This window comes from Diadema antillarum, unplaced genomic scaffold (genome assembly GCF_040938485.1).
Source record: "Diadema antillarum isolate AM-2024a unplaced genomic scaffold, OU_Dant_1.0 seq00000153_RagTag, whole genome shotgun sequence".
Classification (NCBI taxonomy): domain Eukaryota; kingdom Metazoa; phylum Echinodermata; class Echinoidea; order Diadematoida; family Diadematidae; genus Diadema; species Diadema antillarum.
In genome coordinates, this window is record NW_027271226.1 from 131186 (window position 1) to 158742 (window position 27557).

At 40.6% G+C, this 27557-nt stretch overlaps 1 pseudogene; it reads left to right on the forward strand.

The window, feature by feature from the left end:
* LOC139727812 (zinc finger homeobox protein 3-like) overlaps positions 1–27557 on the forward strand; it is a 244515-nt pseudogene that overhangs the window by 111180 nt on the left and 105778 nt on the right.

A 27557-nucleotide genomic window follows, 5' to 3' on the forward strand; every position in this document is an offset into this window, starting at 1 on the left:
GGACAGCTTGGAAAGTGTTCATTGTTAAACAGTGATAGAGGGAATATTGGGGAGGGGGCTGGGGGAGGGGCATTGTTACCCTCTATACAACCCCCTTCTCCAATATCTTTGGCAGTAATCCACAGACTGTTTGTTTCCCATTCCTTAATCCTCAACCTGCTATCTTTCCTTCTTCCAATACCCATACAACTAGGTGAGCTTGCTGACTAATAAAAGACTGTTGTATTTATAATGCAGATCAAGTACACAGAAGGCTCACTTCAACCAACTCGATACATTTATTTATTTCCTATTTTTCATGTCTGTTCTTGACATTGTGAGAAGTTTGTACTCTGAGTAAGGATGTAGCATGAAAGGATGTTGCCATGATAGCTTGTGCGCAATTGTTTTGACTTGCTATCAATTAGTAATATGTTGTGTATTGGGGAGGGGGTGTCAGAAATAATGTATTGTCGATCGTGATAAGAAGAACAGGGACATGGGAATCTGAATTACAACAACCAGCAGGCTAGCACTGGTTGCTATAGTAACCACAAGGGGCATCCAAGATATCAACCGTTGCAGATGATGATGGTCAAATGAAATGGTCAGTATTGAGATGGCTATCTTACCTTTAAATCAATGTTACTCTAGTGGTATAGGGGAATGGGGGAAGAGGGGAAAAATGAAAATTTAAAGTGGAAGAAAAGATAGTTGAATAAAATTAAATCAAGATGCAATACGGAAGAAAACATTTTGACCATGAGCCAAGGAGTGGAAGATATAATTAGAAAGGGGGGGGGGGGAGGGAGAGGAGAGAGAGAGGGACAGAGAAGGTGTGTGTGTGGGGGGGGGGGATAGAGATGGAGGTGTGTAGACTAGTTTGACTGGACAATTATTGTGACTGGAAGCCAGACTAGACCATACACTGCTATCAGATGACCTGTTTGACTGGTCAGCCAAGGCTTGAGGACAGAGCTGTTTGAGTAGTCTACATATTCAGACCAAAGACCCTGTGTTTTGTTTACTCACCTGTTCATTGTTATGAATTACTTGCTAAAAATAAAAGCACATGAGATCATCCTGTATTGATGCATGTGGTTGTGTGTTGTAAAGTCATTTGTAGGCTTGAGATGTGAGGGGATAATGCCTTTAGAAGATCAGAAATCACCTGAAAATTTGCGACAGATACAAATAAAATTGAATGAATATTGATCTTACACACCTCCCGACACCTGCTGACATGTTTTTTTTTTTTTGTAGGCTGAGAGAAAATGTAGGCCCTTTAGATAGCCACATCACAGATTCAGACCAAGAAATGCTATTCATAATGTTGTATGATGAGTTATTATTACAGACATAAACCAGATGTGCATTCATGTATCCCAAACTGGCAATAGCTGTTTTTACTTTATTATTGCTGCTTTTACTAGACTTTATTTTGAACTGGATGCAGATCTCAATGTAGATACAGAAACCATTTTGAGCATTAGTAGGAGCTAAAGTTACAAAATGTTCTAAACCAAGATATTTATGACATTCTTGTACCATGATATGCTCATTATAAAAATAAGTGCATCAGCTAAATATATCACATTCATCAAATATGGCTGTTTGTATAACACAAATTTCTAATGGCAAAATTTGATACCAGGAGATTTTAAAGTGCACAAATAGCTACTGCCCAAAAAAAATATGTCACACAAATTTATTGCCATAATTATACTTCACTCATAGTGATAAATAATGTTGCACTTGTGCCGACCTCTAGACAGGCTTGAAGGGAAACCTGCTGCACCCTTGCAACCCCTCCCTGCCACACTCGATGCCCCTCCCGGCTATACTTGGTACCCCTCCCTGCCACACTTGGTACCCCTCCCTGCCACACTCAGTACCCCTCCCTGCCATACTCAATACCCCTCCCTGCCACACTCGATGCCCCTCCTGGCTATACCCCGTACCCCTCCCTGCCATGTTCAGTACCCCTCCCTTCCACACTTGTTGCCCTACCCTGCCACACTTGGTACCCCTCCCTGCCATACTCGGTACACCTCCCTGCCACACTCGATGCCCCTCCCGGCTATACCCTGTACCCCTCCCTGCCATGTTCAGTACCCCTCCCTTCCAGACTTGTTGCCCTACCCTGCCACACTTGGTACCCCTCCCTGCCATACTCATACCCCTTCAGTTTATACAGTGACCTACAAATTCTTTTCTTTTTCATGTTTCATTTTAGTTATTATTGACTTTGATATGGAAGATGAGATCTACGTGACAGGGTTGTTATCACAAAGAATAGACATTGCTTCATAACAAATAAACCTCTGAAAGTTATTTCCAACATTGTGTGATAGTTGCAGATCAATATGCAAGGTTAGCGGACGGAATTGCTGGGCTGTGTCCTATTAGTAGGGAGAACAATAGGCGTGGGCAGCGAGTGGCTGTTTGGTCCCTTTCCTGTGGACCCATTGGTGCCGAGTACCGGAATGAGATAAAGGTAAACTTAATGAGCCTGGTCTAGCTAGAAGGAGTAGGGGGACTATTTGTGAACACTTATCCCTCCCACCTGCTCGAGCAACTTATCAAGATATGAAAGCAAAGGTGAGCATGAAGAGTATGCCTTGGATGGGTTTAGTGAGATATTAGAAATTGAGGGTTTGAGGAGGGGGGAAGTCCTCACCAATAATCTTGAGCATCAGGGAACAGGGAGGCAGAATTGTTCAGTGAGATGACAAACAAAATCAAAATGCAAGCTCCTAGGGGTGAAATGAATATTACATCAGCCGGTCATAAACTCACTTTATGGCAGATGGCTAGTGTGATGCTATGTATCATATTTACTGCTTTGTGAGGTGCTTTGGGCTTCCAAGATGGGATATTTTTCTCTCTTTTTTTTTCTTGTAACATTTTTAAGTGGGGGGGGGGGGGGTAGGAGGAATAACGGAATGAGGGATGTATTATCTGTATTATTTGTGCTCTGATACAAGTCCCACATGTCCTTTGGTATACACACACACATGCACACACACACACACACTGTGTGTAAAGCATATTCTAGAGTAGCCTATGGCACTCTATGCCCTCCGTGCACTAGGATATGTAGGGCTGATGCGCGACCTCATACGCAGCAAAACAGAAGAGCTCTCGGGAGCAGACAGATAGGGCTTGCCAGTTCCTTCCGTTTGACTGGATGACATCACCACGACGACAGCGGACAGACAGACACACCAGCATGGGTCCGGGCTATTTATAGCCTGCCCAGGCCTGGAGGCTGTATGGTCAGCCAACTGGTCAGCCAACTGCCCAGTATTTTGGTCATCAATGGACTGACTTCTGTAATCTCATCCCATAATAGTCATTCATATTTTATGTCAAAAGTTTTCCTAAGGGCTTCCTCATTGCAAATCAAAATATTTATTAATCAGCTACACATTCATCTGACGACACTTACACGCAGATTTATTGTTATCAATGTTCAGTCTTTATTTAATCACAACAGCATCATTTCCAAAAGTGATGCCTTCCCTCTAGATAACTAAGAATGTTTGTGGAAGTTCTGCATAAATGTAGAAATAACATGCAATATTCCATCTGCAAGGAATTACTTCTGACACTGTATTAATATCTAACCAAGTCATCAGCATATCACATGTTATGCTTGTGCTCAGACTAGATATGTGACACACATTTGGCAGATCTTCAGATAAACAAAGGAGGACGTGCCATGATGTAAGAAGCTACTTATGATGTAATCACCAAGCTTAGCTATCAACATGCTTGAGAAGTGATGTGACATATCATGACAAGTAGAGAGTCTGATTCATCAGACTACTCATAAGCGTCTGTTCCTGTTACCTACAATTCTCCTTAGCCAACTCCTTGTGGTCAGACTTGGGCCAGTCAGCACAGCTGGCTGGCTACTATTGGTAGATTCTGACCAATCAGTGTTCTTGTTATACTGTATTTATGTAGCCAGCTCCTTTTGGTCAAGTCATGGCCAATCAGTATAGCTGTTACACTTGGCCATTCACATATTGTCAACTTATGACCAATAAGGGCAACTGTTATGGATATCTAGCTCCCATTGGTCAAGCTCTGGCCAATCAGTGTGAGTGGTCATTTGTGATGAATTTTAGTTGATCTGATCAGGCAGTAAAGTTGTGAATGGGAGTATATATAGCTTAGTTGTGTATATTTCAAGCCATCTTATCTTTTCCCTTGCTTCTTTTATGTATTCTCCTTTTTTCTGTCTGTCTTCCTCTTCTTCTCTGTCTGTCTGTCTGTCTCTTCTTCTCTCACTCTGTTATATTCAGGTTGTTAGTGCTGGTTTTGAAAAATGAACAGTAACAAACAGGAAAGAAAATTGCATGGTTCTGTTATATCATGTGATTATGAAAGATGATATTTCAAATATTTATAATCCATTAAGGAAAATGTTGTTTAGTGACAACTTAATTGATGAAAAGATTCCAAATTGATTAATCATAAGCACACAAACACACGTATATACATACACACAAACACAGACAAGATCAAATTAGTTGCCGCACCCCCTAGTCAAATGCACGTAAGTACAGCAAGGTCTAATTCAATTAATTAAGGCACTGATATTCTTAATCAAGAAAGCACCAAAACAGGTATTTCAAATGAGCTTGACCATTATAGGACATGAGACCAGCACATTCATGAATTTGTGCAATTCCAAATTCATGAAATACTGGGGATTGCTGTAAGCTGCTTACGGGACAGAATTAACCTGTGTAAGATGGTGCAGTGGGGTGAATGTTAAGCATGAAAGGTGGCAAGTCATGATGGCTTACATGAAGACAAGTGTCAGTAGCCAGTGGCTTAATCACTGGCTTGTGTCCCATTCATCAAAATCTAATTAAAGCTATAGCCACATTAGAGACAATGTTTATACTGGCTCACTGTGCAAATAGGGAAAGAAAGGCCGATAATTTCCCAAGATAGGAGGGCCTGAGAAACACCAGGATGAAAACATTGCCAACTCCTGCCCATCTTTCTCTGGTAGTCTGACCTTTCCAAATTACATTTGCATATATGTAAATGAGGAGCAGTATGACAGGCCAAGGGGATGAGGCTGACTCCAAAGAAGGCCAGCTGTAGTTGGCCCTCACTTGGCCATGCACATTCCCTCACAGGTCCTCATCCCCAATCTATGCGTCTGCCTAATTCCTCATTATACTCCTGATAATTTAAACCTACATATATATGTCAATAATCCTCCCCTTTCTTTATTGTCCCCCCTCCCCTCTCTCTCTTTCATTTCATTCTCATCATATCACATATTCAAAGTTTTTGGGGATTGGATTTTTTTTAAATCCTCTTCCTTCTGTACAAGTTCCCTCCTAGAAACAACAACAAAATGGCCTATTCAAATCACCTGTGCCACAAAGCCATTCTCTGTAGGCACGCCGAGCTTTTATTTCTCAGTCTCTCTCCTCTTGTTTTGTTCGAAGCCTCTCAGCCGACAATAAGCTGACCCCATTAATTTGCTGAAGCCCTGTTGTGTGCCCCACTGCTTTTCGTGCATTCTTTACCAAATCGCAAAGTAGTTTTAAAAATGGAGAGAATAGGCCTGCGGGGGAAGAAAAAAAAAATCACGTGGATGATTTAGAGGAATAGGCCAGTGGTTGGTTGAGAAACAATAGTCATCTTCACTTATTGTGTCGATGGGGGTTTTTGGTCTCTGAATTGGTCGTGTAATAATGGGTGGGAGAGTTAAGCAGTCTTGATTTGTTTTGTCTCTCACACTGTATGCATGCAGGCATATCTTCTCACTTGTGCCCTTCTGGAACAAGCAGTACAGAGTGATTGCCTGAGCCTAGTCCAACAAGCCAGCCTGCCAGCTCCTTGGATTTTATCATTTCTTGCAGGTAATTTCATACAGTCACACATATTAGATGTGCATATTCCATGAAATCTCTTCCTTTTTGCTCCTTTTCTATTATCCTTGGGACTGTCAGAGGGAGTAGGCTGATGGGGTTGGATGACCTCTCGTACTAGTGTCCAGTGCTCTGGACGACGAGGCTTACTTTGGCACCCTTTGGGGGTGTGCTAGTCTTTCACGAATAGAAGTCCGGCTGTATGCTTGGCCATGCGCTGCTCACAGAACTGAAGAGACATATGTTGCTAAGGCCCATTTGTGGCATTGTGTTTGCTAGTCGTTAGTGTATCGCATTTAATAGGGACCTACACCTGGTTATAAGCAATAGTGGTAATTCTCGCTGCGTTCACTTACAAAAACAAGGAAAGGGAGTGTGATTTTTAGTCCCTCTCCTTGCCCTTTGACCCTCAGGCTTTCTCAGGACAGTAAGTATCCCAGCTGCTAATCCAACAAAACTTGAGCAAACCTTGATTTCCTGTGCCAGCCAGACAATCTTGATGAAGCAAGCAGAGAGGCAGGATAGACCTGAATGGCCGGGCGTGACCCAGTGTAAGAGGCCGCCCTTCTGTGAGGCAGAAAACACTGTTGACATTGTTTGACAGTCCGCTCACAAATCAGACACAAGCCTCTTTAGAGTCAGCTCCCCCGATTTTGCTTTGATATTTCGCGCTTCACCAAATAGCTTGGACGGGAATCATATTTGCTCTTCTCCATATTGTTCTTGCCACTCTTACACCCTCCTAGAGTTATTCCAACCTGCCGTGATTAACTGAGTCCTGGGTCTTTTATTAGGGAACTTTGTTAAAGCAGCCAAGTACAAATGGCACTCTATGATGGTCTGTTTGACTCATCATTATTTGTCTACTTGAAATCCTCACATTTCAGGAGCTTTTCATTTGCCTCCACTATTATATTTCCATTTTCTTTTGACTTCCATTCATTTCCCATGGGGGAAGTAATTTATAGTATACAGTGGCTTTCACCGGCATTTGGCTGGAAAAAGAAAAAACAGGGATGTGTAATGCACAACAAATGATATATGTTAAGTTAGGCTTAAGGAGCAGTTAACAGGGATGTTACCAGAGGACATTATAAGTAAATGGTGTTAAGAAACAAAGGGAAAGTAACAAGAATCACAGTAGAGGAATGGAATGTGGCAGTAACAATTTGACAGCCATCTTGATATCCATGAAATTTGTTTGTAGGTACCATTTTTGTATCTGAAACTGTGATGTAAATTTAGCCAAATAATCCTTGAAATCTAACTTTTCTTTCATTGTTGGGCATTTTTTGGCTTGCCATAAGATGAAAGGATATCACAAGGGTCATGTGTTTTTGACCATAAAAATTACTGCTGTACTATGTTTGCAACATGACTCATTTTCTCAAGCCACAATGGGCCCATTTTAGTTCAGGACTCCAGTGACATTTTGGCAAACCTTTGGAGTGAGAGTCAATGCCATTAACCCTTTGCCCCTCTCCCAGTCTCCTCAAACTGTGCTAATCGTGGCAGTGAAGGGAATAAAGGTGCTCTTTGATGTCATGTGCTGCTTGGGGCACAAAATCCTGCCCTATCTGGGAATGCTCTGGCAATGAGGACAGAAAACTAGATGGGAAAGGGCAACATGTGGTGGTAGAAAAGGGCTACAGAGTGATGGAATATGAAAATATGTTTTTGATCTTTTCAATAATGAGCAGTGAGGTATGAATGAGTGTTTCAGAAGAGGATGAAGAGCAGGGGGAGTTTGAGGAAATATCAGGCTGTGAAGGAGTGGCAGGGATAGTTGTGTGAAAGTTGGACAGAAAGACGGACGGGAGAGGAAGGAGAAAGAGAAAACAACTCCGTGGTGATGTAGAAAGAAGACCTTCAGTTTAGTGACTGTATCTCGGAGGTATTTTTGGACTAGATTCCTTTGCCCTAAGCAATCATAATGTGTATTGTCTTGGGCTAATCTGCATTAAAAATCTCAATCCTCCGTGGAGGATTAACGGCCAGCATGCCTTCAGTCTCTGGACCTAGGGCAAAGAAACAACACTCTCAGAGGGGAAAAAAAGGAGAATTAACACACAAGAGGGAGGAAAAAGAACAAAAGCAGGAAAGGGAAGAGAGGTTGATGAATGAGCTTGATGCTTTTCAGAGGTATAGTGTTGAAACAGAACTGGAGAGGTGAGTCTAAAGTTGAAATGTGTCTATTCTTGGCTTGAATGCTCTTGTATGTAATCATTACCCTGTGCAGGCTTCAGTCCTCTTCGCCCTGAACTGAACCGCGCATTAACTCCCTTAATTCCACGCCAAGGACACCGGGACTGGATAATTTCATTTACATATGCAAATTGCATCAACTGAAGCGATCATACCTGGCAAGGTAGGAGAGGTGTGAAAGAGATCTATTGTCTGTCACTAGCCTCCTGAGACCCACTTCAATGCAACATTCTCTCCTTCTTACTTAACCCCACTTTGCCTACTTGCTTTTCATCCCATTCATCTCCCAACCCCTAATCCCCCCCCCCCTCAACCTCAAGATGGCATTTGTATGTGACACAGTGCATTCCCCTTCTTTTATACTTCATGCCATAATGATATCTTTCCAGCTATGTATACTCAATTTGTGAACCCCTTTAACATTTCACAATTGTAGATTTTTCAGCTTTAGAGAGTAGCCTGCAACAAAATGTGATGTTCATATTTCCCTCAAAGTGGTGCAGTGAGCTTTTAGATGTCATCTTCATTGAACAATAGTGATTGTTTTCTTATTTGCAGTTCATCTCATAAATTTGCATCTTATTACTTTCTTTCATGTACTAAAAACTGTTTGAAGTGCAATTTGTATTTTATAACTTTGTTTCATGTACTAAAAACTATTTGAAATGCAAAGTTTAGGTGGGCACTTACAGGACAAGTTCACCTTCATAAACGTAAGGATTGAGAGAATGCAGCAATATTAGTAGAACACATCAGTGAAAGTTTGAGGAAAATTTGACAATCGATGCAAAAGTTATGAATTTTTACAATTTTTGTGTTGGAACCGCTGGATGAGGAGACTACTACAGCTTGTGATGTGATATGCGTACAACAGTATAAAGAAAATGTGAAGAAAATTCAACATATTTTCACTTTTTCGCATAATAAAAGAGCATTTGACTTGTCTCTTTCTAAAGGCAGGGGGAATAATATTACCCATAACATATGTCGGTAACGAGTCAAGGGAATGAGTACTTTTTTCAAAAGATGAAATTTTGTGAAATTCTCTTTGTATTTTCCTTATATTGTTGTACGCATGTGACATCGTACAGTGCAGTAGTCTTCTCATCCAGCAGTTACTGCACAAAAACTTCAAAAATTCATAACTTTTGAACGGATTGTCTGATTTTCCTCAAACTTTCAATGATGTGTTCTACTAATATTGCTACATTCTCTCAATCTTTATGTTTATGAAGGTGAACTTGTCCTGTAAGAAACTTTCAAGAAAGAATGAAAAATGTCAAGCTTTGCTCTACTTTCATAATTATGATGAAAAGGGTCATGCAACATGCAGCAGCATCTTCTATAAAATAATGGCTCAGACAAAATATTGATAATGAATCAAAGACTCTCATAGAAGTTATGGTTGTTTTGATTTTATATGTCTTAAAGGATGTCAAGAATATTCAATGAATTAGAAAAGTGGCTATTGAGAACAAACTATAGATTCTTGAATTAGATCTTTGTTTGTTTGTTTTTTATTGTTTTGTTTTTTGCTGCTAAAGCTCTAATGGAACTTTATGTAAGTGTTGAATTAAGATAGAAGAACATTTGGCAGATAGGGGAGTATATTGTCCTCTTGATTGACAGATTAAAAGCTTTTTGTATGCTGTTTAGTATTTTTTTCGTTGGAGCATGAATGTGTTCCTTCCCCATCCTTTCTTCCACCACTCCCCCTTAACTTCTTTTTCCACCCTCCTCCTCCTCCTCCTCCTTCTCTTCCTTCTCCTACTCCTCCTCTTCCTCCTTTGCCCTCTTCTTTTTCTACTTCTTCTCTCCCTCCTCCATCTCATCACCATCATCATCATCACCGCCATCATCATCATCATTATCATCACCGCCATCATCATCATCATTATTATCATCATCATCAGTGGATAGAACGGATATGTGAAGATGATGAGGCATGGTTGGTCTTGAGACAGGTGTCCCTAGAGAGGGGGTAAGAGGGGGAAGTCCCTGCTCTTTCCATTGAGGATGTCAAGGTTTAATGAGTTAACCTCCTGTGTCATTTACCAAAACCTGCAATGAAAATGGAGTTGTATTACTGATTATGATGATAATCACGATGGTATTAACAACAACGATGATATTAGCAGTGATGTTAGGGAGAATGAAAATAGTGATAATGATGAAGACGAGCGTCATAGAATTTTTAGGAATTTGTAGGATCTGTATTGATGAATAGTCCTTGTATGTTAGTCAAGGTCCTGAGGTCATAAGGCAAAGGTCTTGTTTATTCTGTCTCCACGGCTGCTGATACCCTCACTGCTTTTCCCTGTCCATTCATGGGACACTTCCAAACCCAAACACCCCTTGTTTTCCCTCTCCGTCTAATTTTTCCCCTGCCTACCAGGGCCCGATACCCCCTGCCGCTTCCTGGAGCACTCCCCAATGCCTTGTTGACATTAAACTCCGTTTCTTACCAGTCAGGAAGTAACCTGCACACTGCCTGGATCGTCTCTTGTTTCACATATCCTTTATCTGCCCTTAGCTTACCTGGACATTGACATATTTTCCATAGCCATAGCCCCTCCCTTTCACACATACACACACTCTCTGTCCATTTCTTTCATACTGGTCTGTTCTTCATGTTTACTAGGTTGCATTTATTCAGAAGTCGGGAAGCTGTGTTTGCTATTTTATGTTTTGACTAATGCTAATGAGGAAGAGTTATGAGGTACTTGCTGTTTTGGTTGCAGGCTTGACCACTCCGATGTGAAGTGTCTTTAGCTGCTGCATCTCTCTTTCCCCATGGTCTTTATGCAGATTCCGGGGCCCATGGCTGTGGCTTGTCGCTGTGGCAAATGTGTGTAACGAACACTTAATCTCCCAGGAAAGGATGTGGAAGGAAAAAAAAAAAGAGAATGCCTGGGAAGTGTGACCGCAATTATCAAGGAGAGGTAGAAGACAAGGCAATCTTTGGAGATTAAGAAGCGAGAGGTGCTGGAGAGATAGAAAGAGAGAGCAAGAGAGATAGACAGAGCCATAGATATAGAGATGTACATGTGCCTAGCCTGGGAGCCATCTTAACTTGATGAGAGTCAGTCTCCGTAATGGCGATACGACCCCACATTAGCAAATGTAAATAATGCATACAATTTCATCGGCAATCCAGCTAGGACTGTGCGTGGCGTGGTGTTCTTTGGCCAGGAAAGGTATTTGAGGAGGCTGCTTATTCAAATGTGAAACAGGATTGGGAGAGGGGAAACAGAATGAAGAAATCAAGAGTCAAAAAAGTGAGAAGAGGAGGAAAACAAGATGGAGGAAAGAAAGATAGAATGGGGGGACAAGAACATCAGGAGAAAGAGGAAGGGAGATGACATGTAAGGTATCTTTGAAGCGTTAATTCTCTATCAGGCTTGGAGTCATGCCGAGATGTGTCATGATGGGAGAGTGGACAGTACGATGACTTTCACTGGCTGGTAGCAAGCTGTGTCAGCAGAGGTGTGATCCTGTCAAAGTCAAAAATATTCAGTTTGTTGCATATGCCATGTTGCCTGCATTATTGCCACCATGGTTGCTGCAGCTTTTTAGTCTCTGAGTGTTGCCCGATATGGCAGACCAGTTGTTGAATCCTGACTGCTTTGCTCTTGTCCAAACTTTTTCATGGTGGGCAATATTTAGCAGGAATGAGGTGGAATGCTTATAGGTAGGTTTTATCAGTGGAGGAGGTAAAAAGTAAAACACTGAGTCCCATTCACATACGATCAAAATTCATAGTTTTGTGAAAACCGACTTTTTGCCGTGCAATGAAAAAGCAGTGTATTTTCTTGTGTGGACACAAAAAACATATATCCAAGCAATATTCAAGACAGTGTGAAAATCAATGCAGCGTAATTACAAGACATACAAACAAAACAAACAACTCATGCGATATTTGCCAGCACGCGTGTATGAATGGTAAGAAATCATCTTTTTTTTTTTGTAGTTGTCGTTCAAAATACCCATCATGCAACTCACCACACTAGATCTAAACACCCAAGTGCCCAGGGCTATGTTCCAAGATCATTGTTTAGGCATGCACAGTCTGGAGATTCAAAACACTTCCTTCTGAAGGTTGGTAAGTTAATGACATTGATTTTGGCATTGCGATGCAAAAACCAGTAACTCCTGTGTGTGAATGCAGCTATTCCCCTCTGAAGATGAAGTCTTTTTTTCTGGCATCCAATCCACAGGTGGTATGTTAGCACTTGCTGTATGGTTCCCCTTCACCACCTCCTCACCCCACTGATATGTCAGGAGGAGCTCAAAAAGTCTTGGCCCTGTCCCTCCCCATCCCCCTGATTTGGTCAATAGCTCTTATTCCCCTCCCCCCCCCCCCCAGTTCTGCTGGTTTGCATTCTTTAATCTAACATATTCCAGAGTGGCTTCTTCATTAAAAGCATCATACTAAACAGCATACAGAAAAATTGAAGAGTCTAATTCTCAGCTTTGTTGATACCAACATAGAAAAAAATGCAATAGACAGAGGGGAAGACAGATCTGAGGTATGCATTTTTACAACATGATGACACATTTTGTCACACACATGAATATTCCATTGTCACACACATAAATATTTCACAAAATTTGACTTGTCAGGATATTTGTTTCTTGCCTCTTATGTTCTTGTGATCAGTAATTATGCCCGTACTGATCTCAGCTCTGAGAGTCGGAAGATCAAACTCCCGTGCACACCAGAAAAAACATAAGAGAAGAGAGAAATTCTTTCTTTTTTTTTTCTTCCTTCACTTCTGAAAGCTTGACTTGTCTCCAAAGTGTCTTATCTCGTCCATTATGAAAGCATGGATTTGATTACTACTGTAAAAATGTAAATGTTTAGCTGTGAAATTCTCTGCCATCCAGTAATGTTGAGGCCTTCTCCTCTTTTTTATTTCTCTCCCCGGAGTTTGTAGACTTTTTCCCACCCCCAGTCAGGACATTAGCACAAACTAGTCTTATCCCTCAGACTTACTTTCTTAATCACATCATCAGTCAGTCATACATTCACATGGTTTATCATGTGCAGTGTTTCACTAGTTTAATGCTATTAATTGTCATTTGTCCCAACAAGTTGATGAGCTCGGAGCCATCTTACGCCGCATCTCCCACATGGAAACATGATGCAAGAATTGCAGATGAGCTCTCCCCTATCCGGCTTGGGCACATTTTCAGACCCCCTCCTGCTTCTTTTATTGATGAAGTTGATAAGGCAGTATGGGAAGGGGGAAGGACTTCTGCATGACTTGATGCGAATCTTGACCAGAACTTGTGATAGATAGTAGTCACTGCCACTGGCCGGTCATGTTATGACATGATGTTAGACTTCTAACCCAAGATATCCTTCTGAGATCAGGTAATGCTGCAGTCAGTGAGAGAAAGATTAGAGTAAGGAGAGAGAGAGAAAGAGCGAGATGAGGAAACAGACAGATAAAAAGGGTTTTGCACTCCCAAGCTAGATGGTGAGTTGAGGCCAGAACTCCTTGGATAATGCACATCATCCATGGGTCCGCTCTTCCCGTTTTAATTGACTCTAAAAGGTCATGTTCGCAGATTTTGTTTCTTTTGCATCACAAATCAGATTAAATATGCTGATGCCTTTCTTTCCAGCTGAAAAAGACTTCAGTTCTCCTACAAGAACTGAGCTTTTTTCTCCCATCTTCCCCAATCCCCCGTCTTTCTCCCGCAGTTGACATTTTCTGCCTAATGTTCTTTACTCTGTCCTTAGGATGCAGGCAAACTTTTCTTATCTTCAGTGTGATGCTATGTCTAATGGAACATACATCCGTCTATTGATATATTGACTGGGTGTTTTCTCCTAGTCTACCTGACTTGATGCCATGAAGTCCTGCATATGTCTTATGTACTTCCCCAACTGATGTGAAAAAAAACGGAAGATTTTTATCTTCGGTATTTTCCGGTCTGATGTAGCATTTGGCTGCTTAGTAGGTGATGTCAAAGAATGACTCCTTCGTCATGGCTGTTTATCACAGGTTTTGTTTCCATTGTCTTGCCAAGTAGAAAAGTGTTTTCCAAAGTGACTAGAAGACTGAATTCTCTCTTTTAGTCTTATAAAATACAATTTGATTCTGTAATGAGTGCATTTAATCATGGGGGGGGGGGGGGAATTTTGAGTATTTTGGTTGTGTACATATGCCGATAATGTCTTTTGCCATCATGGTTTGATCTAGACGTGTGTAGAAGTTTGATGAATGTGTTCAAGAAAGAAAAAAAGAAGGTTGTCTACAGACATATAGAAAGAAATGTTGACTCGAGTTCAGTAAAGTCATTGTCCCTCTCTGTGTCTGTTTTCCCCCTGGCCTCTTGGGTCCCATTGCGCTGCTTCAAACCAGAGAATAATTTACTTAGCATCCAAGTAAGCCATTAAATATGTCGAGCAATAACGCCCTATAGAAAAGCACGGTGCCTTTGTTCCCACTTGCCGGGTATGAATAGACGTGGAATATTGGGCATTAGGGCCAACTTCAAGCAGGTTTCACAATGGGAGAAACTGGGTGTCATAATGAGTAGGTTCATTATGCTGTCAAAAAAAAAGTAGAAAACCCAATAACGATGAATGTGGGGGTGCCGAGGTGTGGCCAACTGCAAACAAGATTTTGAATAGTTGCTGGTGTTTGTTTTCAAGAATACAGTCTCATGGCTTATTTTTCCCTACTTTTTTTTTCCTCAGAAAAAGAAAAGAAAAAAGGATGATATGAGATTTTTTTTTCTGTGTGTGTGCGAGTGTGTGTGTGAGTAACTCTTTGCAAATGTACATAGTTAAAGTATGAGGCAATGAAGAGTGACAACGTACAGTGTATACTCATTTTCTGGTTTGTCTCTTCTTTCCAAATTCACTTTGCATTGTTATTTTATCTGTCGAGTTCCTTGGAAGAGTGTCGCAACATTCATGTAACAATGAGAATGAATCTTTATAGTGTATTGTGTCTAGACAGTCAGTTGAACTGATGGCAGAATGTGTGTTTTTTGTGTGTGTTTATTTTTACTGAGATCTCATAAAAGTCATGTGATACCCATAGAGGAGGTATTGATGAAAAGCTAAACGACAAGCAGTTTCTTTTTCCTCATCATTCATCTCACGTGTAAACATGAGCACTAGTCACAACATTTATGTGTTTCAGACAAATTTTGGTTACGATTATATGGAATTCAAGTGATGGGTCATGCGATGTGAATGTTGTTACGGGTCATGTGATATGAATGATGCACAATGTAGGCTATATTTTTTCTGTTAAGATTAAATTGTGAAATTACCATAAACATCCCTACTTTACCTTGATGCTTAGTTCACCTGATCATTGATCATAAATATGATTTTGATACTTGTATATCATTATGTACAAACCAATAGGAAAGTTGAGTTTTGAGATGACAAATTTATCACCTCAACTAATGTATGTAGGCTCTATGTGGTAACAACCAATATTATTGTTGCATTAAAGCAAATGAAAATTTAGAGTACCATTCCTTGGTAATGTTCTGTCTGATTATTAATGAAATTTAAACCATTTTTTTATGATGTAGAGATTCTCTTTAAGACCAATCATGTCTCACATTTAGCCCAGAGCAATCTGCTATACATAACTTGAAATCAACAGGAGATATTTCTCCTGTGTGTGTGAAGTAAAGACAAAGGGGTTGTCATGGCCATGGAAATTTGGATCGAGTCAATCAGCGGGGCGACCCAGCTCCCCGCCGCCCTCCACTGTCACCGTGCCACTGCTATTTATTTCTTACCTGAAATTTTGACAAGGTTTGAGAGGGGAAAGGGTGCATACGAAACGTTCAGCACTCCTGACCTGGATGTGGAAGGTGCTGAAATTGTTGGGAGAAGAAGAAGGTATAGTGAGATAGGAAAGATGTAACCCAATGCACCAACCTGTTCTTCATCCTCATGCCATGAAGGTGTGGCTTTATAGCGCCGCTGAATTATTAAACTCCTCCATCATTAATTCATGACTTTGTCTTCCTACTCTGGGGTAGTGTACCAGGATTATTTCTACAGTGATAACAAACTAGTCTCAGTTTGTCATTTTGGGAAAAAAAAGAAAAATCACATGAATCATTAATGGGCTTGATGCTTTGTGGAAATAATTCTGTTCATGAGTGAGAAAAAATGTAATAGTTTCTATGAGAAAATTAAATTCTTCATCATGAGTATTTACTTTTTCTTTGTGAAGAATTTGTTTGTAACTATTTTTTCTGTGACAACTTTACTGATGGGTTTTAGCTACAATATACCATCATGGCACAAAAAAAAAGAGAACAAAAGATTGTAGTTGTTGGCATTGCTAATGGTGTGCAAATACAAAGGGTGTGGTTTGAGAGATCTTTCTTCAACTTCAAATTTAGTATTTACCTTGATGACCCCACTGTCAGCAGAGGTACAGTGGAGGGGGAAAGGCAGTTGAAAGAAAAACCACAATGACTTCTTCTGGAAGATTTAGTGCATTCAGAGTTAAAGAGAAAATCTGTATTAGTTTCATACATAAATACACAAGTACAGGATTATAACGTGCAAACATACGCACTCACACATAGCCGGATTGTGTGTATATACAGACGTACATACATCTCCTACACAGGTCTGAAAGTACTTGCTTTTAACTCTCATATGTGATATTTTTTATGACTCTTTCATTATTTCTGCTGGTTCCAATAATCTCTTTTTACACAATCTTGGTTTTACACTCGGTATGTACAGGTCTACAAGCCATAGTTAGGCTTTCATATATTTCCATTCAATTTTTCATCATTTTATTATCAGCGATCTTTTTGTGTAATTGATACTGTTTAATAGCATCAATATTTCGTGTCATCTTTGTTCTTGTTTTTTTAGTCATATGTGTATATGCATCTTTTTTTTTTCCTGAATGATGGAAATAAATAAAATGAAATACATACATAACTACATACATACATACATGCAACAAATATACATATATACACACACAGTGCAAGAGAGATGTGTAGTGGCATGTTTTGTCAACTTTGAACAAATTTTGCGCTTGATAAGGAAAACCAAATTGACCATATTCAAGCAACAGTTTTTATCAAGTGAAGGGAGTGACTAGCAGTTAAGACAACTCTCATTTGTAATTGAATATAAGATGCATGTAGGCCTATATTGTGTTGGTATTATGGCAAATGTATTTGCTTTGTTTTTATATATTGTTCACTTTTATAGTACAGTATTATTGCACTCTTTGCTCAAAATGCGTCATTATTCTTACTCTGATGTAATGTCATTATACTTTCTTGGTTTTGTCAGAATGTTTTGCATCACTGATACCCGTGCCCATAAGAGATGACCCAATTTAGTTTAATACCTATGATGAAGCCAGAGTTGGATGAGAGTAAGATGGTGCCCCTTGCTGCACTTTGCACCAAACTAGAACACAGAGACAAAAGTTGGAGGGACAGATATGTATCTTAATCCGCCAATCACCCGCTGAACACATTTGGCTGATAATTGATACCAATTTGACCCACCTCAGCACTTTTTCCGCCCAAGAAACGCTCACTTGAGACAAATAGGGCTGAATAGGGGAGGCAAATGAGAGAGAAAAGTGGAAAAAAAAGGTAACCAAAATGTTCGTAGGGTGACCCAGAATCTTTAAAGCATGAATTACAATTGCTCCCGGGCAAACAGAGTGAGCAGAGCACTGCAGTAAGCTCAGAGGGCTTATGGCTATAGGAAAGCTTAAAATAATTGTCATTTTCTCCCTCTCTCACTCTTTTTTTCTTTGTAATCATCACCGCCCCCCCCCCCCATTCAACCCAACCAGGGCAAGTTCTTATTGTCTTGTTTGTTTGTGGAGCTATCTGTATTTTGTGCTGTGTTTTTCTTCCACTGTTCATTAAACCTTGCCAGGTTTATAGCTTACCTCACCTCAGTCTCCTATTCTGCCATTTGTTGAAGCATGTGTGATGAACACAATCAGCCAGTTGATCAACATGGCTGCTATTTTGTTTGTTGTCTTTTCCATAGTGTTTCCATGACCAGCTCTGCATTCATATCTGCTTTGGTGTCATAAGATGAATGACTAGCTAGTGGCAGAGGTTATCCATCAAGTTTGTCCACATTATGTGATAAAGCTTTAGATAAACATGGCAACTTTCATTCTGTAAGGACAGTAATGATGTTGTATGTATGTTCATCTTGTCAACACACATATTTTAAACTGCTATTAGACCAAGTGCTGAATATCAAAGTAATTATCATGTGTTTCTGCCTTTTTATTACTATCAAACCAAAGTGGGCATTTCACAAGTGATATATTCATATGGTGAAATACATGAATTTATATCAAAAGGAACAGTTGACTGTTGACCCTTGCCTAGCGGAACCTGGCTGGTCGTACATTAAGTCTTTGGGAGTTTGATGATGTCGTAAGGAATGGGTTAAGTAGTGAGACTATTAGGGAACTTGCGGCGAAGAATGTCATCCAGCACGGCCTGTTACGCAGATAGAGTTGATTCATACTGTGCATTGTGATGTGTCACTTATTCATCTGTGGTAAATGTGAATGCTCCTGTGCCCATGGTAACTCCTCCAACTCTCCTTGGAGTTCAAGATTTAATGACCCACCAACACCTTGCCCTCGTCTCTCTCCTCGTCTTCCTTTCCAAACTGTTGGGACTCGCATCCAGACGTGGGTTTTGAAATACCCAACCTGGGTTTGCCTAGCTCTTAGAGACTTTTTAAACAGAAGGGGTTATACTGCCCTGATTCTCTCAAATAGGATCAACATTTTGTTGATGAAAATCATAATATAGCACCTTGAAAAAGACTAACTCTTCATCTATCCCTCACCTTCCGCCAGGGATGGGCTTCCTGAGACCATGTTTGCTGCTTCACACCTTTCTCCAACTAGTCCTGGCTTTGCTTGCTTCTCTCATCAGTAGCTGGGATGGGGTTAGGATGTTATCACTTGATAAATTTGATAAAGCTATGGGAGGAGAGGGGACTGCACTTTATACCCTAAACCTGTCTTTATGAGGAATTATGAAAGATGGGATTTTGTTCTTCGTACCGCACATGTCCCTCTAATACCACACAAGCTTATTGTCAGGTACGCTACACAGTAAGACAGGGATGAGAGAAAGCTGTATCTGATAGAGGCAAAGATATTCAAATGTTTGTGCAGCATCATATGTATCACGAGTTCATGATCTTAAAGCCATGCTGTAGGGATAGGCATCCATATAGTATCTATCCCTCTTTTTTTTTTTTGTCATATGGGTTAGCATTCTGTGAAATATTAATGACGTTTGATGCCTCCTGGCTATGAGAGATCTCCGACAAGAATCCAACCTCCAACTTGTGGATGCACCTTTGAATAAATAGCGCCATTGTAACGACATTTCTTTCTCCCCTTCTCTTATTTCTTTCATACACTAGGCAGGTGTAGAAATAGATTTTAATAGTCGGGGGATTTGCTAGAGATCACCAAAGAGTGGGGAAAAAAGTAAAAAGGAAGAGGTATAGGTGGAGAGCGGAGAATATAAGAAGAAAAAAAAAGAAGAAAAAAGAGGTCGAGGTATAGATTGATTGAAACGAAATGTAGTTTGCTAGCTCTGTGTGTGTGTAGTGTGTGTGTGTGTGTGTGTGTGTGTGCTTGCCAGCTCAGTTTCCCTTTGTGAGGGGACTTATCCTGCAACTTGGGAAACGAGGTCAGGCCAAGACTGGGAAGGAATAGATATGCAAATGAACTGGATGCAGTTAATTGAGTATTAGATTTCAAAAAAGCTGGCTCAGTGAGCTGTGGCCACATCTCACCCGATGATGTCAGAAATGTCTGTGGCTCTCCTCCCGCTGTGTTTGTCGGTGCAGATTAAATTCTGCTTCCTTTCATTTTGTTCTTACCATCCCTCTCCCGCACACACACACACACACAGACAGACACACGCACGAACACACATACACGCACACACTGATTGCTCTCATATTGCTACTTCTATGGCGGAGCGCAAGCTGAAAATTTTCTTGAAGTATTTGCACAGTGGTCGCCTGGATACAAAAAGAAGAGGAAAATCAGAGAGTTCGCCTGCTTCTTTATTACCTTCCCGCTCATGTAACTTGCACTTTTTCCACTCCAATCATATTGATTTAGTCGACACGGCAGTGATTGGTGGAGACACGGGAAAGAAAGACAAAAAAATCTGGCATTGGTATTGTTTTGATTTCCTGCGAGCCCCTCAGCTCATTAGGTTATGAGCTGCGCGAGACCATGATTATGACCAGAAAGTAAAGCAAGATGGCCGCCATTTCTCACCTCAACCGACCTAGCCAGCGCTTCTTACTTGGTGCGGGTGTGGAAGTGTATGTAGCCTCTGCACTAATTACATTGGAGCACTAATACAGTTAGAGGACGTCTAAGGCTGTGCCTTTGATCATGTGACTGGTGTGCAAAGAAATGGAGGAGATTTGATGGTGGAGGTACCGCGAGATAGAGAAAAAGAGAATTAAGGAGGGAAGGGAAGAGAGGGAGAGATGGAAAGAGAGACCTATTGAATAATTAGAGCGACAAGCAATTATGCGTGGTAGCAGCCAAGCTGGTATTGATTTTTACATCAATCTGATGAGGCGAGCGGTGAGGAGTTGGTTTTGCACCCTTGCTTGAATCCCAGTCCCAAATGTCACTCCTTCATTTATGCATTCATTTAGCCCGTAGCACTCTCAGATTTCTTTCTTATCCATTCGTTCACTTTAATTCATCACTCTTAGCACTTAAGTTTCATTTCGCGCCATATTGTCTCACACTCTCTGAAGAATTGTAGTTTCTGCCTGATTGACTGACTGCTTGTCATCCTACTTATGTGCTCCATAATTTGCTTGATTATTTGATAATTACTCAATGCATGTAACTGTCCGAACATGTTTATTCTCCAGACATCGATTTCTTCTTTCCTGCCTGCATTCTCATTAGACTGTTTCCTTCTATTTCCACTTTACTTCAAGTCACTTCCCACTTTCTTGAATTGTAAGTCCAACCTTTTCTCAAGAAACATGCTTTCCTGTTGTCTTCCTTTGAGTGTTTAAAAGATGAGCTACCTACTTAATTTGTAATGCTCACTTAGCATTATTGCTTACATTAAGTGGGTCTATACTTTGTTCCTTTTTTTCACTTTCCCTCCACCCATTCAGCATGTACTTTTATGAGTATCTTCTTGTCCTTTTGTATCTTTTCATCTTAGTACTTTTTCGTAATCTTTCTTTCATTCAAAGTCTTTCACAATGTTTGTTCCAGTTGATGCCATGCATGAAATAAACTTAATCTTCTAATACTTCTTATATCTTCATATCATTTCAATCCCGAAGAGGGCAGTTGTTTCACCAGCTTTCTGTGAATGTGATTTCTTTTAAGCACATAAACAAGTCTCCATGTTGGTCTTCCCAACCTTCCTCTTGTTTTGACACTCACCCTTGTCTGATACTTACACCCCTCATGGAACCATAGATCGGAATGCTTCTCATCCAGACCCCATCTTCTCACCCACATCTCCCCAGCCCTCCATCTTCCCCCACATTCATGACTCGATGTACCCGTCACTGATCGCCTGCTGCTACATCTTATCCTTGGGATGTGTAAGAAGTGTAATCTAGCCAGCAGTCCCTGGCATCTTCCCCCAGCTCCCTGCTCCCTGCCTGCCCTGTGGAGGGTTAATCTACCAGTCTCTCCTCCCTGACTCAATCTCACTACCCCTCTCCCTCTCTCTCTCGCTTCCCTCCGCCACTGGTTCGCGCTTATCTGTCAATCACTGTGTGTGACACCGTGAACCAGCAGCCTTACATTATTTAGCAACAAGCAACGCAGATCTAGCGCTTAATGCTAGATTTGACAAAAAACACTGCGTAGAGTACACACATGCATTACTAATGAGAATCTCCATCTTGTTTCTGAGTCCTCACCTTCCGATTTGATATCATCACTTCTGAATAACTATGAGGTTTTGAATGAGATGAGTGTTAAAAAGGACAAAAACAGCAACGAAGAGAGGGTGAAAGGGGGAGAGGTAGAAAGGGTTTAACTCGGGCGAACTTCCCTGATCAAATTTGCGGATGAACGCCTGATACGATTATTCACAGTCACACAGTCCGGTGTACTTTGCTTTCCCGTTAACGTGATTACTTGAATCTGTCCATATAGCTGGTGATGGCCTAAAGCAGCTAGAAGCCAGGATGCCCGTTTCTACTCGTCCCTTTCTCTCTGTCTCATACCGGTGTTGCTCAATGCATTTAGGCTGCAATAACTTCATACTTCGACAGTCTTGTCTTTTCTCTGGATTTTTTCCCCTCTCCTTCATAATTCGTAGGCATGGAGGAATATGAATTAGTTCATGCGGACATAGAAGAGTTGTTTGATTGATGTAGGGTCACACATCTGAGTTGAGTCGTTAAGGTCTGTTTGCGCAAGTCCTCCTGTCGAATCAAGTCTCGTCAGATCATAATCTCATGATAGGTAACCACTCTGATCTTGATGGATGCCAAGAGCACAGGATTTTTTTTTTTTTTTTTTTTTTTTTTGGCAGGGGACAACAGAGATCTTAGAATAGATGATTATCATATTCCCTGCTATTCTCTGTAAGGCATTATCTATAGTTAGTATCACTTATGAGCTGCAAAGAAAAAGGTGCAGCTGATGCATGATCTTTCTGATATTTTCAGGACATTTTATGCTCTCAGTCCTGTATATATATTTGAAGTGGGAAGAGAAGAAGCCAGGGATGTTCATGAGCATGTGCCAGTAGGTCTTATGTAGAGCTTGATATGACAGTGTGTACAGACAGTTGTCTAAGTGGAATTATTGTAGTGTTGTAACATATATCTATGACACTTGCCATTGTTCTACTATAGTATTGTTCTTCTATAGTATAGAAAACTATTTCCCAGACTAATGTTGGTATAGACATATTCCTATCAAATATAAATGCCTGTCATTAACTCCCTGTCATCAAAAAGCATTTAGTACCTGAAACAGATGCAAATTGCATGTGTGGCATATACATTCATTATAACAAATCTATATAATGATACTTTTTATGAAAGACAAATAGAAAACCAGATAGACAGAGAAACAGAGACAAACAGACAGCCATAGAAGTGCATTATGCTTAAATCCTCATCTTCATAAGATGAGGAACAACTTGGATTTTTAAATTTCATGGTTATTCATTTTGACTTCTGTAGTAGGCATCTCAACTTAACTGTTGAAATGGGGGCCATATTTCTAGGATTTGATGAGTGAATTACCTATATGTAGAACATACATAGTGGCTGTAAGATTAGCCATAGATGGGTATGATAATATGTGAATATTTTGGGTAATCAGGGAGATGTGAACAGGTGAAATAAATGAAAGGTTATTTAGATCAGTGTGAGGTAATCTGTAAATAGTAGGAAAGCAGGATTAGGACACAAGTTTGAGAAAATGAAGATTGTTCTAAGAAGTGACAAGATATGGCTCTGAGCAGTGCAACTTGAATAGTGTTCTTAGTGTTTCCTTAGCATATATAGCTCCCTCTATTACCTGCTGACGTACAGTGCCAAATCACAGTCGTTTGAGAGAGATTGAACAGCTCGTGAAGGACCGAGGGATGTTTTGATATGTGCCCTGAAATACATGTTGCTGCATTTCATGGGGGAAAAAAGTGTGAAGGAAAATGTAAGCCTGCAGTTTTCTCACACTTATTGAACGTTGAGATGCTGTCGGATTGATGGTACATTGATCAATCAGATTTTTTAAGGAAATGTCAGCGGAGAGAATATCTAGAAGCAAAATGTAGGTCTGTTGGTTACTCGTCCATTCCAAGAGAGAAAAAATTTGAGTTTACTATATTTGTTGCATGTTTTGGAAAACATCTGCCTTGAGTCAACTCTGGCTGCGACGGCCTCCCCCACCCTCACCATCTCCTGCCTGGAAGCCCAATGCATCTCCCATCCACTTTGTACCCCCTCCCCCTTTTTCTCCCTGCCCCCTCCTTCCCCCTGCCCCCATTTGAGTCCTACGTCATTTCACCTCAAACTCCAGCCGTAGCCGACCACCATCATACTCGCACGACCTGGTTGTCAGCCAGTGCGGGCTCCCCTTTAATGTGATTTGCCAATTTGGGGTTTTTTGTAATGTTTCAAGTTAATGAAGGCGGTAACTTGGCTACACGCATCTGGTCGAGAGTTATCACCCATCGGGGTGTTTACACTACCACCTCGGTGGCGCGGCATCGCTGCATAAATGCCGTTCATTAACGTGCCTACGATGTAAAGCAGAGGAAGGAAGGGGGAGGGGAAAAAAATTGCTCTGAAGATGATGTGTAAAATGGTGGATGTGAGGGCATTATGCACTTTTGCTCATCCATCGTCGCCACGGTTTCTCCTTCCTCCTCTTTGGTTACTCCCGTCTCCACTCTACCATGTAGCCAAATGTAATTCCCACTTGCCCACCAATCTGTAGGAGAGGAAGGAAAATATCCTCACAGCAATTAAAAACCAAGGGCGAAGATGTCTCAAATGTGGTAATGAAATTAATGTCCTGTTTGTACTTCAACTTAACTTTCCTCTCTCTCCCTCTCTTTCTTGGGATTTTTCTCCTTCTTGCAACTGGCCAACATGATGGTAATGAGGGCTTCATCTATTCATGTCCAACAAACCACCATCTTTTTCTGAACCATCCTCCCTCCCTCTATCATATTTTCTTCTATTATTTCTTTCAGTGACTACAGGAGAAGGACTGTCATATTGATACTTGGAAAGAGCACACAGTGGAAAATTCTTGGAGAGTAATTCAGACGTCCCTGATTTGACTGACTGACTGACGTACCTTCACAGATTTCAATCAAAAGGTAAAGATTCATTCTTTAGAATCTTCCCCTGCTGTGCAACAATTACATTAGATCATTACCAGAAATTCCTCTGTGGTTGATCAGACTCCATCAGTCGGAAGAATTGGAGCAACATGAAAGGACTGCAATGACAAAACCGTAATTGCTCTGTCTGGTGATAATTCAAATACAGTGGAAATATGAAGTCATTCTTTGTCGCCAATTATGCGCTGAGGTCCACACCAGGGTACATAGATTGACATCGACATGCCAAGTTATTCTTCTACCAGATGAAGGTATGGGTATATGGGAGGGAATAATACCACACCCCCTGGTCATGAGTTCTGCTGTTCTGCTCTGTTATGAGCACCACCTCACCTCCCTAGGGACTATGCTTCTTTCGGATCTCAAGGGACCAATTAAAATCACTATACAGACAGTTTTTTATGTCTTCCCAAGTACCCCCCATCTGTACTGGATTAAGTGCAGTAGTGTAGATATTGTTTGTTTGTTTGTTTGTCTGTTTGTTTGCTTTCATGTATTCCACAAAATGGATGTCTTTTGTTTCCTAAATCCCACCATGCATTGTGAACATATCTTTCCTCAAATTTGCATACCTACTATTTTAGAATGCCTCCCAAATTAATGTGTAATATGGCTTGTGAAAGGACAGTTGTACTGAACAACTGTCCTGCTCAAAGAGTTTACGCACAAATTTGCATATATGGGACTGGGTATGAACTAGTGTGATTACTGTAAAACATGATATATTCGCGTCATGAAATTTTCGCGAATTGGAGCCCACGGCCTTTTTTGTGGCATGAAACTTTCGCGATTTGCCACTGGCGTTCAATGCATAAAGTGTAGACAAGAAATTTCGCATGCATTTTAATTTCGCGAATCTTGGCGCTCGCGAAATTCACGAAATTAAACTGCACGCGAACATTCCTCGTTTTACAGTACATCAGTGAGGATGGCATAGTAGCCATCTTATCTCAACATGTCAAATGATACAGGATTTTCATGACGAAGTGCTTTGTTGCTTCTGTATTTGGCAATTCAACGTATGGTGTTTTTATTCCAGAATGAAGTTAACATAGAAGCACAAAGACGGAATGGACAGAATGGAGAATGTGTCTAAACATAATGTGATGCTCTGCTGTAGAGTGGTCGAAAGCTAAAAAACAACATTTTGTCAAGCTTTGTCTCTTGGGCCAATTTTCCCTTTGTGAGTAAAGGATGCATCCTATTTGTATTACCTCAGAGATTGCACTGCAATCTTTAAATCTTGAAATGCAGTTCGGCAATCCAAGAAAAAAAAAAATCTTATATGTTGTCTGCAGTGTGACTTACTGAAATAACGGCAATTTTCATTTCTCTTGTAATGATATTTTCACTTCATTTCTGTCTGTAAAGCTTTGGTTGCAAGGGGAAAATCTTGATTTGTTTGATTGAGCTTGAGGATAGGAAGAAGAAGAAGACATGAGAAAGAAAAGAGGAAAAAAAAGTGAAAGAAGTGAGATTCTGAAGGGTTTAGATTTTACAGCAGTGGGATCAGGTATCGGCTGTGCAGTGAGAGTTGGTTTGTATTCTCTGGTCAATGCGATGGGTTATTTCAGGACATGAAGTAAATTAAACCTCCGGGCTGTTTTTTTGCTTTGATAATCAACATTTTTCTGGTCTCGGTGTTAGTATGTATCTTGTCACATCTTGCAATGGTGTTTGTAAGCTTTGTTAAGTTTTGCATTAAGTGGTGCTGTAACCAGTATCAGAAGAAGGAAAAAGCCCAAAGATTCGTCACTTAGCAACCAAATATATTGTAAAAGTACCTGATTACTTTCAGGTCTCGTAGGTTCATTCTGACAATGTTTATCCAAATTTGTTTGTGTCTTGTACCTATTACCCATTATTTTGCTTTTTACTTATTCACATTGTCATTTTGCTTCATAATACACATGGAGACATAAACCAAATTTAATTCATAACTTTCTGTATGGGATGATATGAGATCCTGCTCACACATGCACAATAATTCACTCACAATATGGTGTCATTCCGAAACGTTTCTCGCTAATAAGTTCAAAATCATGCTCAATCACCGTAATCCTTGATATCAATGCTAATTAACACTTCTGCCTTTATGTTTTGATACTCGTGAACAAATGAAGCTTCAAACTTCAGTAGGAGTTGTGTAGGGAATCACATGTGTGGAATTGGGGGCTTTGATTCATCGGAGTCCCATGGGCAGAGTACCAGTGATTGTAAAAAAAATACTGTGTGATATAAGGAAATAGTAGCTCAGCAAGCCATGATAGCTCTGAAATGCCATCCTCCCCCCAAAAAAAAACAAAACAAACAAAAAAAAATAGAGAGAAGCCCAAACAAATGATGAAATAAGAATGTGCCCCAAAAGAGCAGTATCTATCATTCCTCTGGTGAAATCAGCAACATGATAGTGATTTGGGAAAGAATTATGCAAGTTCAGTGTCATGACACACATATTTCTGGTTGGAGGGGAGAAGAATTTGCAACTGGATAATCGCCCTGGAGGAAGGGAAAACAGAAGCGGTAGAAAACTTGATGCCTCTTCCTGGGTGTAGTGGT